At 36.9% G+C, this 13429-nt stretch overlaps 1 protein-coding gene across 1 annotated transcript in view; it reads left to right on the top strand.

Moving 5' to 3' along the window:
• The window catches only part of LOC309867508 (myocyte-specific enhancer factor 2A-like), a gene marked incomplete at its 5' end in the record, with an annotated part of 98699 nt that overhangs the window by 38651 nt on the left and 46619 nt on the right, over positions 1 to 13429 (top strand).

Raw genomic sequence — 13429 nt, 5'->3', positions numbered from 1 at the left:
TGAATTTACTTTGTATGTGAAGCTGACTGAATTAACCTTCATTATAAAACGATGGTGGTTATCCTAGATACTCTTTCTTCCACATATAAAGGTAATGGAACTGCAGCCTCACTAGTGTTGTGCATGTGTCTGAGTTCCTTTTATCAGTGGTGGTGATGGCTAATACTAAGGGAGCTATGAAGATTATTGTGAACCAAACTAAGATTATAGGATAAGAGTAATGACAGATACATATAGAACTTCCTATGGGACAGGCATTTCCAAGTGCTTTACAAATATCTCATTTAAAGATACTTTTAGAATACCATTGTAAGTATTTTTTTCATATAGTGTTTCATATAGTTTCCTTTCAAACAGTTGTAGTCATTGGAAGCACATTTTTGTCCATTTAACAGAAATATTCAAGGGGTTCCTGTGTGCCATGGAGTCTGCAGAGTGATGTTATTTAGTGATTTCTGACTCAGGCGCCAAGACTATTCTTTCTACACATAGTTTTGTAAACCAGTGAGATACACTTGTACCAACTGAAGATTTTTTATCTGTGAACGTCTAACAAATTGGTGTAATGTTCTGGGTGGCCGAAAAGCCATCTCCTGTGACTGAGTTCATCAGCTACAGTAAATGGAAGCATAAGTGACTCACTTTAGAGTGTTTCCTAATGCAATATGGTTGTCAGTGAGACTAACTGAAAACTTTGAGAACAACCTTCATAAGGCCTCTAACATGAATTCATTTATTTCCTATTGCATGTAAGTTGATGAAGTTCCAGAACCTAAGTCAGGTTCGGTGGGGTGAGGTTCGGAGCTGACAACTAAGGAAAGAATTCTTAAGACATCTTTGGTGCAAAATGGTGGTTTATTAAAGCACGGGGACAGGACCCGTGGGCAGGAAGAGCTGCTGCCCCGGGTTGTGAGGAGTGGCTGGTTATATACACAGGAGTTGGGTAGGTGAGGACAAAGGGGTGTTCAGAAGGGCTATTGGGGCAAAGAATACTATCAGGATATTGAAGGCTTAGTTGCTATCAAGTAAAGACAATTGGGAGTCTCCTGGTGGAATGTTACATTCCTGCTATCAAGCATCCCTGTTAATGAGATTTAGGTTTAGAAGAAATTTAACTTTATTTACTTTTCCTTCTACCTCTGCCTCCTTCGGTTTTTTATGGAGGGGAGGGTGACCTTAGGGATTGAGGAACTGTGTTCTGTGTCTTTGGAAATTGGGAAATTGATAAGGTAACTTCTTTGTTGTAAATCTCAAGGACATTTGCAAACCAAGGGAGACTCCTGCCTTGCAGGACTGTGATCTCTGCAAGTTAACTATTTATCGTTTTGGGCAGTCAGGGGTGCCTGAGGAATGCTACACATATGGAGGGGAGCGGGTGAAGAGGGGGTGCAAGGCGCCAGCTTTTGCTTTGTCCTCAACCAGCCTCCTGCTCCCTCATCAAGTTACTCTTTAAGATCAGTAGGATTTTACTTTCTCCCATATTGCTAAAAAGCTATACCTGCAAGGATGTACGTGTATTAGGCCTATGGAACTAGATCTAGTATGTTTTTTGGGAACACAGTGAAAAAAATATATTTAAAGTAGTTGGTATTTAAATATTATGATGATAAACAGATAAAAAGAAAGATGTGGTTCTCACATTTTATCTATCTTTTGACTTTAACCTCAAATTTAAGAAACCCATATACAGAATGGTGTTCTATCTTTGCTGTCCCTTGTTTCACATTACCTATATTTTGAAACTAGTTTCTTAAAATTTTAACAATTATAATTGATAAAAAATAATTTCTCTATGGCTTTTAAAAAAAATCAACAGCATTTCCATATTTTAAATTGCATTTAGATATTTTAAAGTCTGTAATGTCTTGTAGGATGTAAATACCCCCTACATTCAGAAAGCTTAAATAAATGAAAATGGAAACTTACACATTAGTCAATTAGATAGTGTCATTAAGATAAACTTTATAAGAGACTTCATAACTGGATTTCTTTATAATGGAGAGTATTGCTGCAGTGTTAATGGGATTTTATTTGAAAATGCTTATACACTGCTTTTTAGGAGCTTATTCCTTTAAAAAATGAGTTTTACTATATTTACTATATTTCATTAGGAGACATTCTGTAAAGAATGTCATCAGAAATATGCATTGTACCTCTCCATGTTATTAAGCATTGATAACAAAAATATGTGGCTTTTTGTTTGGTAATTTAGTTGAAATGTACAAAGGCAATGTTATAATCCCCCATCTTTCTCTTTTCAATAAATTAAGATTTAAAAGCTTATGAACTGTAGTATGCAATTTGATAAGAACATTGGATTTGTCTTAGAGTATTAGAGAAACTAGCAATGAAAATCAGTTGGTTACCGTTATTCATACACGTGTGTGTACATTGTGTTTACACTAAACAAAAGCCTAGGGCCAATAAAACATTTCTGTATCAAAATAAAAATGATGCTAAAGCCACAAAGCGAGGATTTTAGCAGCTGCTAGTAAATGCCTGAGAATAGTTTTGTATCTACTTTTCTCTTTGCTTCGCTTTGCAGGAATATTTGAAATATGATATATTCCAGTGTATAAATATTTTAAAAATAGTTATGACTTGGTGATATTGGAGAATATTCAGCAAATAGCTTATGTGGTGATTCTGATCACTGTGCTGTTATTTAAGAATGTAAGAGACCATGGCCATTTACCTCTTTAGTTAGTATCTTGTAAACTGTTCCCAGATAGAGGTATCTTCCTCATGACAGGAATACTGTAGTACTTAAAAGAAAAATTTCTCTTGTACTATCTTATTTGATCTTCATATCCAAGGTATGCTTTTTCAGAAGTGGGGATTGAGACTCCATTTGCCCAGAGTCATGTAGCAATTTAACAGCAGAAATAGGATTAGAATCTGGCATTGACATTATAGCCTCCCTTTGCTCCCCAGTTTATTGAATCCATTGGAGCTTTGGAATATTTCGCCATAAATGGATGAAGGTTTTTTTATATAAGTCAGTGATGTATACATAACATGTAGCAAACATGAATGAGTTTTCCTCAAAAATAACAGAAAATGAGTGGGGATAATTGTAGTAAGAATAGTAGATAACTTTTATCTAGTTGCTAATTTAGCCTGGTACCTTCTGGGGCTTTTACTTATTTCATCTGATTGAACCCTCTTACTGTCCTTATTTCACAGATGAGGAATTTGAGACACAGTGATAAAATAGGATGACAATAATTCGGATTCTAAAGAAAGAGAAAATCTGCTTTTTCAGAGTCTTACTCATTCCTCCGACTTTCAGATCACAAAGAATTTAGAAATTACCAATATCTTAAAAAAGAGGAAGATAGGGAATCAATATAAGATGCATCTACCAATTATTAAATAAAAAGAGCTGGTAGTGAAAGTTGACCATGGCAGGGATACATTATTTGAAAATCCGTGGCTCTCAGAGTATAGTACCTTGACCACCAGGAGCAGCATCATAAGAGAACTTTTAGAGATCTGAGGTTACTGAAGCAGAAACGCTGAGGGGAGGTCTGAGCAATCTTGTATGAACTCGAATTAACTTGTCCTAAGTGGTGTGAGCCCAAAAGCTTCAAGGTAACATGCAGTCCCTGGGCAGTGGTTATCCAGCTTCTTAAACATTTTTATTCCCAAGAATATCCCTGAAATCATTTTAAGCAATGAGCAAGAACAAAGTGTAACTTGTAAGACCTTCTAAGGAAGCAATCCAAAATAGCATGCCAATTTCGGTGTGAATTACAAACTAGGGGACACGTTTCCAGTGGGTTACCTTCTAACGGGTTACTTTCAATTCACTTCTGCATGGTTATAAGTGCTTCTTTGAATGTATATAGAGGGCCTGGTGCGGATGTGTGGACCATGGATTACAGTTCCTCAGTTGAACAAAACAGAAAGATAAAAATGATTTTTGTCTCCTGAGATCATCTAGTACTGACCTTATAGAATCAGAAGCATCATTATACTTCGGTTTTCTGACAGTATTACAATGTTCTCAGAGAATCTTTCTGAGCCAATAAGTTTTTTTTTTTTTTTCTCCCCATGTTACAGATGAGGAATGGAACAGACAGGGAGTGTTTAAGAGGCTTGCCTAATGTTTTACAGCGCTGCAGTGGAGCGGCAGGGAAAGGGGAAAAATAATGAGACAACTGAAGACAAGACAAAGCTTCCCTCCACCTCCAGCCCCCTGCCCTGCTCTTTTATTCCTAACAGAGCCTGATGCAGCAGGATGGTGATTCACAGGGCGAGGCACGAAATCCTCATGGCCCTCCTCCTCTTCTCACTTGTCCTGCACCATCACCTCACACAGCAGTCACCATAGCTCTCGCAATTTCAGTATGACTCTTTTTATTTTTACTATGTATTTGAATATTATTATTTATCATATAATTATTGGTTCTCACGTATGTGCTTTTTAAGGAACTGTGCATCTCTGCTTGTGATTTTTATTTTCTTGAGGTCAGATTTTTCTCCCAACGAAGATTGATGTTGCTGATATATGAACAGGAGTTCATGTGGGAAAGGGATGAGGGATCACTTTATAATACAGCTTACATTTCTCTACTGCATTTCTTGTGTTCATCGATGGATACCTATGTATCTTTTTCATGTCTCTTTGGGTCACAGATTGAGTGTTTTAGTAGTTAGCATCAGTAAGTTGTTCTTTTTCCTCTGAAGTTCTTTGCTACATTAGCCACATTTTTGGCCAGTGAGAAAAAGGGTACAGAGGATTGGGGGAGTGATCAGAGCAAACTTCCTCTCGAGGTAACACCATCATCTTAGTTTTTTAAAGGACAGGGTTGGAGAGCAAAAAGGGTAGAAGAACGGTGTTCTAGCTCAAAGGGGCAGCTTATGTGGAAATTGGGAAATGAAACCTAGCACAGTTATTTTATGGAGTTAAAGTCAGCCAAGCATAGCTGTAGTAGTATAGTGTGAAGAGTGGAAATGGCCAAGACCTGGAAAGGAAACCAGATCCCAGGGAGGTGTATAAGGCCCTTGACTTTCTCCTGAAGGCTTGGGTAGCTATTGAAAGAGCTGTGTCTAGGTTTTATGGACTCTCTTCTCTTTCCAAGCAGTACCTTGTGTTCAAATCACACTGTAATTTTGTTTGTTTGTTTGCTTTTGAAAGGGGTTGAAAAGGGAGGAGGAAAAGGGTAAAAATGTTGACTATAATGCATTATTTTTACATTTTTAATTTATTGTACTGATACTTACCATACCATGTGCAAGGCATTGTGCCACACACTGGGAATAAGTGGCCATATCTCTGCCGTTTTCCTAAAAGCTATTTTATTATCTTTCTACAGAAGTTCTTTTGTTAGATAAATTTCAGTACAGATTCAAGACACTTAGAATCTCAAGGTTTTGATGTTTCCCATCAAAGAGTAATCATTCAGCATATAAATACTATCTTACTATTAGAGTTATAAGCTAATTCAGTGCAAAAGATGCAGGGTACTTACCATGTTTAAGGATGTTCTGTGTATGCCTATAGAGTGAGAGATAGATAGAGTGTAAGTGATATATCTCTTATAAAGTTGTAGCAAGTGCAGACATGCAGTTTTAAAAAAAAAAATGGCCATTGAAACACATAGCTCTTCTTAAAATTAAGGAGACAATTTGTATAGTTTTTATATTTATTCTGATGTTATTTTTGTAGCTCAGCTTTGAGAGAAGCTCTAGAGATCTAGAGTCTAAAGAAAGGTATCTTTTTTTTTAAGATTTTCTTTGTTTATTTGAGAGAGAGAGAGAGAGAGAGAGAGAATGTGTGCATAAGCAGGGGGAGCAGCAAAGGGAGAGGGAGAGAAGCAGGCTTCCCGCTGAGTAGGGAGCCTGATGCAGGGCTTGATCCCAGGACCCCAGGATCGTGACCTAAGCCAAAAGCAGACACAACCAACTGAGCTGACCAGGGACCCTGAGAGGTATCTTCTTATCATAGATTAGTCATAATCCTACTTTTTAAATTTACAATTACACATTCAGTGCTTGACCAAATAAATCCTTCCAAATGGTAGTATGAACTTCCCTTATTTTGGAAAAGTAAGCATACCTTATAATTTTGTAGGTTTTGTTTGGTGTGTTGATTTGTGAATCAAATCAATTTTGGATATGTGCTTTGATACTTGTGTGTCCTAGGGATATTCTGTGAAGAATCTTATTGTATGTGTAGGCACACTGATATTTGATTTTATTTCTTACTCAAAGAATAGTTCCTAAAATTTTGATTTTAATTGATGGGCAGTAAAAGATCAGAAGTACGCTTTTAAGATTGTTTTTGAAATGTTAATGATTCTTGCAACTTGTTATGTAAACTACAAGTCTGAGTCTTAGAGAATAAACCAAAGCTTGAATTCATATTGGAATTTACCTCTTGTAATTTGACAGGAAGTATTGTTCTGTGCTGCCTTGTTTTTAAAGAAATTTTCATTCCATATAACTGCTTTGTTATTTTGTGGTAATTTCTGGGCTTGAGTTGTTATTTCCAAAGTCTCTTGAAAATCTCAAAAAGCTTATGTTCTGCAAAAAACCCTTAGAAATAGTAACTAGTATTTGTAAAGGAATTTTTAAAAAATCAGTTTGCTTTTTCATGCTACCAGTGGTCTTATAGGATTGTTCCATTGTATAATTAAAATATTTTTAGTGCTATTTTCCATATGTGTTATAGTTGGATTAAGTTTTTAAAAATTGTTCTGTTAGTTTGAGGTATAAAAAAATCTATCAGTTATGTTCTGTACAACAACAGAAAGGAAGGGTTTTAGATGAAGATTTAGGGATTTTGTGAAAGGTGGTAATAATTCTCAAATTCTGTTATTTGAGACTTCACTGATTATGATCTAAAGTAAGTTTCTATATTTAGTATTTATAATTAGCATTTCTTTGCTATACTGATCTGTTATTTATTGAATATTTATGGTACCTATTTAATAGGAACAGAAAGTAGAATTAAAGTTCTAAATCCTGGGGCGCCTAGGTGGCTCAGTGGGTTAAAGCCTCTGCCTTCAGCTTGGATCATGAGCCTAGAGCCCTGGGATTGAGCCCCACATCAGGCTCTCTGCTCAGTGGGGAGCCTGCTTCCTCCTCTCTCTCTGCCTGCCTCTCTGCCTACTTGTGATCTCTCCCTATCAAATAGATAAATAAATCTTTAAAAAAAAAGTTCTAAATCTTGTGGGTATTCAGTATCAATTAAAATAATATATGCATAAGCATTTTTTAAAAAAGATTTTTTATTTTTAAGTAATCTCTACATGCAGCATGGGGCTCATACTCACAAGCCCAAGATCAAGAGTTGTATGCTCTACGGACTAACTCAGCCAGGCACCCCATGAAAGCATTTTGAAAACTCTTTTGTATTAGATTGTTTCTGATTACAAGCAACAAAGACCTGACTGAAACTCACCTTTAAAATAAGGGTACTTGTTGGGGCGCCTGGGTGGCTCAGTGGGTTAAAGCCTCTGCCTTTGGCTCAGGTCATGATTCCAGGGTCCTAGGATTGAGCCCCACATCGGGCTCTGTGCTCAGCAGGGAGCCTGCTTTCTCCTCTCTCTGTCTGCCTCTCTGCCTGCTCGTGTCGGTCAAATAAATACATTTATTAGCAAAGTCTTTGCTAAAGAACATCAATATTCTTCCCACTGGATTCCCAAGATCTTTTAAAATCTTTTTAGAAAATTAAAAAATAAATAAAATAGGGGTACTTGTTACATCACATAACAAAAAATGCAGCAGTGTGGTAGAGATTAGGCTCTGCTCTGTTGAAGTGGGCTCCAGGTTTCTGCCTTCTCTCAGGCATCAGCTTTGTCCTTATGCTGGCTGGTGCATATTGACAGTAGCAGCTCCCGATCTTACCTCTGCACATGGCATCATCTATAGCAGCATTACCCAATAGAATTTCTTGTGGTGATGGAAATGTTCTCTATTTGTGCTGTCCAGTAGTGGTAGCCATTAGTCATATGTAGCTGTTGAGCACTTGAAATAGTAATAGTGCCATTGAGAAACTGTATTTTTAACTTGTCTACCATATTGTTAAGTACCAATATAAAGCATCAGAGATCTGTTCTGTCCTAGAGTTTTCACCAAATGTTCTGAAATTAACTCTATTATGCTGACTTGGATAACATGCTTCCACACTCCTCCCTGCAGTACACTAATCATGGTAGCGAGGAGAAAATGGAAAGTGCTGATTGGCTTATTCTTGCTAGATACTCCACCTCTGAGAGGTACTATGAAGCTACATTGATCCAGAAAGTTTCTATTTGCATAGGTGGGGATAGACCTGTAGCTCTGTATGGGTCTGACCCATACATTCATGGTCAGTGGACGTTTGACAAAAGTGCTAAGGTTAATCAATGAGAAAAGGAAAGTCTTTTCAATAAATGGTGCTAGAAAAGCTGGATATACATAAAGAAAAAATAAACCTTAATATTACTACACATCATACACACATCTATGGAGTAAAGAGTTTGTATGGGTGAATAATAAAGGTGAGGAACACACAGACTGGGTGTAGCTGATACAGTGCCTTGAATATCAGGCTGTGGTGTTTGACCTTTGTCTTACAGGCAGTGGGCAGCCTTTAGAGGTGTTTAAAAGTTTAGGTAGTCAAATAATTGTTACAAGAATACTAATCTGGCAGCAGATTACCAGCATTTTAAACATGTTTATAGCTTTTAAAAATAGACTACAGATCTCATCTTTTAATTATGATAGTCTTTAGTAATGTTGAGATTTTATGAAGAAGAATGCTGTTCCACTTAGTTTGAATGACGAATGGTGATTAAAATGGTGGTTTAGACTGTGTCCTAAAGATTATGGAATATTGACATGTCATGCTTTTTCTTAATTGATCTATAAAAAAATTGAAGAGAGCATCATTTGTAGAAAAGGAAATGTTTAGAATTTACCCATAATGTGAATGTGATCAAGTATAAGTATAAATAAGCTTTGTAATGTGATCTCCCTTAATGTAACAATTTACAGTATTTTTATTTAAAGTCATTATTTATTATGAAAAAGTGACCAAAGTTACTGTAAAAGGGAGTTTATTATGAGAAGGTTTGGAAAACCCTGATCTAGTTCTGTACTTCATTTAAATGATAAGAAAGCAGGAGTCCAAACAAAGCCAGGGACTGGTCCAAGATCTTACGAGTTTGCAGTGACAAAACCAAGACTTAAATAATGTTTTCTTGAAGACCCTGGGTCTATCTCAGAAAGTCTTTGCTAAAGAACATCAATATTCTTCCCACTGGATTCCCAAAAATCAGCACACAGCTTAATAATAACCTGTACGGTTGAACTAAAAGCAGTGTTGCTTCCTTCAGTTAATTTATACTCTTAAAACTTTATCAGGGACGCCTGCGTGGCTCAGTTGGTTGGGTGTCCAACTTGATTTTAAGTCAGGTTCACGGTCTCATGGTGACAGGATCAAGCCCCACGTTAGGCCCTGCACAGTGTGGAATCTTGCTTGAGATTCTCTGCTCCCCTGCCCCATTCACACACTGTCTCTCTGTCTCAAATAAATCTTTAAATTAAAAAACAAAAAACAAACATCAGACGTTACCCAAAAGTGTTAAGGACAAAAAGCAATGAAGTATGTTTAAATGGAAATAAAGTTCAAGAATGAAAGAATGTGATTCTCTTCACACTGTAATACTGGAAATACTGCCTTGATTGCTGTATTGCCCCCATCTTTCACATTGACTCCCACGATATATTATTTCCAACCTTTAGAAAAGTAAACAGACTTAAAAAGAAAAACATACAAGTGCTTCTGCTGTAATGCATTCCTGAAAAATCTCATAAACTCCAAAACCTGTGCAACGTTGTGTTTTGATCAACACAAACTAAAAAATAATTAGTAATTGAAAAGAGAATTTGAACTGCTCAGTGAGACAGCTTAGTATGTAGTTAGTGGCTACCACAGTAGGTGTTATAAATGCACAGAATTGATTACTTGAGTAGAAGTGTTGGCAACATTTAATTAGAATGGAGATAGTGGGTCTAGGACAGTGCAGATGACTGTGTAGCAATGAGCAATGGAAGGTGGGGGGTTTGCCATTAAAGTGAGCATGGGAAATATTACAACCTTCATCAAGGCTGGGAATAGTCCTCTGAAGCCCTCGTTTTCAATTTCTTTTTTTCTTTTTTTAAAAAGCTCTGGCTCTCAAGAGGCCTTTCTCCTTTCCTGCTAAAGGTTGCCACTTTCCTGGCTCCCCTTTCCTAGGAAAAATCCCCAGTGAACCAGAGTGACTTCTTTATACTGACACCATTCCCTATTTGTCAGTTTCATGGCACCTAATTTACATTCCAAAACACATTATAGTAGAGAAGACTGTATTGTTTAATCATAGAAAGAGTTTTGCTTTTTTTTTTTTTAAAGCAAATTTATCAGCTAATATTCATCTGAATAAGCGGCTGCTGTGTAAAAGATTATTCTGGGTGTGGGGGGAGTTGTATTATTACTGGTTTCTTTTAAGGTACAAAAAATAGCTGTTTTCATAGATTCTATTGGCTTTTGTTTCATATAGTTCTGTTCAGTGCTAATCTTAATATACCTGGGTATAAGACTCAATAGGTGTGAATTCCAGTGTGATTATTCGTAATAATGGTAAAGATTTCTAGTGTTTTCTGCAACCTGCATAAAGTGCTTTCACACTACCTGATATCTTTATAAATTATTGCCCCCCAAATCCTTCACTGTCATGTGAAATTGAATGATTGAATGTTCAGCAAGGCAACGTAGTTTAGCTAGTGGCTACCACAACGTAGACACATTTGAGATTAACTTTTTCTCTTTTTATTGAGATATAATTTTCAGACCATAGAATTCACCATTTAAAATTATAGTTTTTAATGTATTCAAAAGTTTGTGCAACTGTGCACGCTAATTCCAGAACATTTTCATCAACCGTTCACAGTCATTTCCCAGCTCCCCTTACCTCCTCATCCTGGCAAACACTAACCTTTTTTGTGTGTCTATGAATTTGCCTATTCTGGATATTTCATATAAATGTTCTGTCTTGTGTCTAGCTTCTTCCATTCAGCATAATACTTCCAAGGTTCATTTATATTGTAGTATGTACCAATATATCATTCCATGGTTAAATGATATTCCATTGTATGGATAAACCATATTTTGTTTATCCAGTCATTCATTGATGGACATTGGGTTATTTCCACTGTTTTATTGCTACAAAAATGTGGCTCTGAATTTGTGTACAAGTTTTTGTACGGACATGTTTTCATTTTTCTTAGGTATCTACCTAAGAGTGGCATTGGCCAGTTTGTATGATAGCTCTGTGTTGAACTTTTTGAGGAACTTGACAGTGGAATTCTGTAGAAAAGATGGGACTCCTTTCCACAATTCAAGGAAAAGCAGAAACATCATCAAAAAACTTTGTAGATGTCATTAGAAAATATTTGGTTAATTTTTTCCTAAAACATTGTTGTTGTTGTTTTTTTTTTTATTTCTGTAATGTTGGATCAGGTTATCTGGACCAACCCTTCTGCTGAAGACAACTAAAAATACTAGAAAAATTGTACAAAAACTTCCTTATAGTATCAAAGAGCTGTTAAGGAACATGCCAGACCAAAATCTAAGGAAAGGTAAGATCCTAAGAGGTAAAGAAGTATTTAAAATTCTGGCTACCCTGAGTCATTTGCCCACCAGGATAAAACAGTTGAAAACTGAGCTTCAGGTTTTGTTGGATCCAGAGGCAAAGAACAACTCATTACATGTAGGTTTCCAAGTCTAATAGATCGCCTCCCATATCAAACTGGGACCAGGAAGAACAAAAAGTCCACAGTCTTTTCTCACTTGAAAAAATTGCAAGGGGAGATCTGTTGTCCTGAACAGATGGGGGAAGAGGAGAATAAGAAAAGTAAGAAAGAGAACCTGTCTCTGTGGGTTGTAAAACAAGTACCAGCATTGTGTGGGACCACTCATTGTCCAAAATCATTTAACACAGGAAGCCCGGGAAAACTTTTGCCTCAGGTATCTGGAAGAAGCAAATTGATATACTTTTTGAAGAAAGGCACTTTATTCAAAGCATCAAAAATCTCTTTCAAATAACCTTTCAAAACCATAGAGCATACCTCATACAAAGATGACTGACCATAAAAGAAAATAAGACACCATAAGCAAAATGCAGAAGAAATAGCAGAAACTAACATCTAAATACTTCAGATACTCATTATTATACATAGATTATAAACAGTTTCACTCTGTTTTAATAAACAAGCTTGAAAATATCTGCAAGAAACAGGAAAATCTGAAAGAAGTAATATAGCAAAATTGAATGAAATACTTAGAGCAATGAAAATTCACAAGAATTTGTGAACTGAAACAGGTTATCTGGAGGCTCACCACAAAGAGATGAAAAGGTAGAAAATATAAGATGTTGAGGAAAAGGAAAATTGGTTGGAAATTCTAGCCTGAATTTTTGTTGGCTTTCTAGAAGGAGGGGAAGAGAGGATGAATATGATGGGGGCAGATGTGATATTTGAAGAGATAAAGACAATTTTCCAGGATTGGTTTAAGGAATTCAACAAATCCCTTGCAGAATAAAAGAAAAAAGAATATATATATATATATGGAGTGAAACTACAGAAAACAAAGACAAAGAGAAAAACATACAGAGCAGTTTATCTTCAAAGGAGTAGTGACTCTAGCCGCAAATGAAAATCTCTAGTCAATGAAATGATATCCTGAATGTGTTGAGAAGACGGAACTTGTAATCCAATTTAGAATTCTATATTCAGAGAAAATGTCTTAAAGAATGAAGGCAGGACACCTGACTTACATGCCCAGGAAACCCCATTGCTTCCTTTCTTCTGGCTGGCAGCAGGGAGGCCACACTATAGCTGGAGGTACTGTAAAAGACATGAACTAGCAGGAATTCATCAGCGCTCTGGCAGTCTTTGCTGAAAAAATTTGGGGAGCTGAAAGTCCCTGCATGGGTAGACACTATAGCAGAAAGAGCTTGCTTGCTCCCTGTGATGAGAATTGTTTTGTTTGTTTGTTTGTTTGTTTGTTTGTTTTTTAAAGATTTTATTTATTTGTCACAGAGAGCACAAGCAGAGGAAACAGCAGACAGAGGGAAAAGCAGACTCCCCACTGAGCAAGGACTCCCTCCCAGGACCCTTGGATCATGACCCAGGCCGAAGGTAGCAGCTTAACCGACCAAACCACCCAGAAGTCCCTGATGAGAACTGGTTCTACACATGGGCTGCTTCCACAGCACGGCACCTGTTTCTCCAGGGTGGTGCTGGGGTCAGCTCCATAACCAATATCTACGGGGGACACCAGAGAAATGGGTTCATGCCCAGCCACTTCAGCAGAGGTTCTAGGAGCATGGCCCACAAGTCCTCCAAAACTTAGGAGCTGAAAACTATGAAGAAGGACCAAGAGGGAACCTGCACA

The sequence above is a fragment of the Mustela nivalis genome, assembly GCF_964662115.1.
Source record: "Mustela nivalis genome assembly, chromosome: 6".
NCBI classification, from domain to species: domain Eukaryota; kingdom Metazoa; phylum Chordata; class Mammalia; order Carnivora; family Mustelidae; genus Mustela; species Mustela nivalis.
This window is presented reverse-complemented; position numbering and strand designations above follow the sequence as displayed.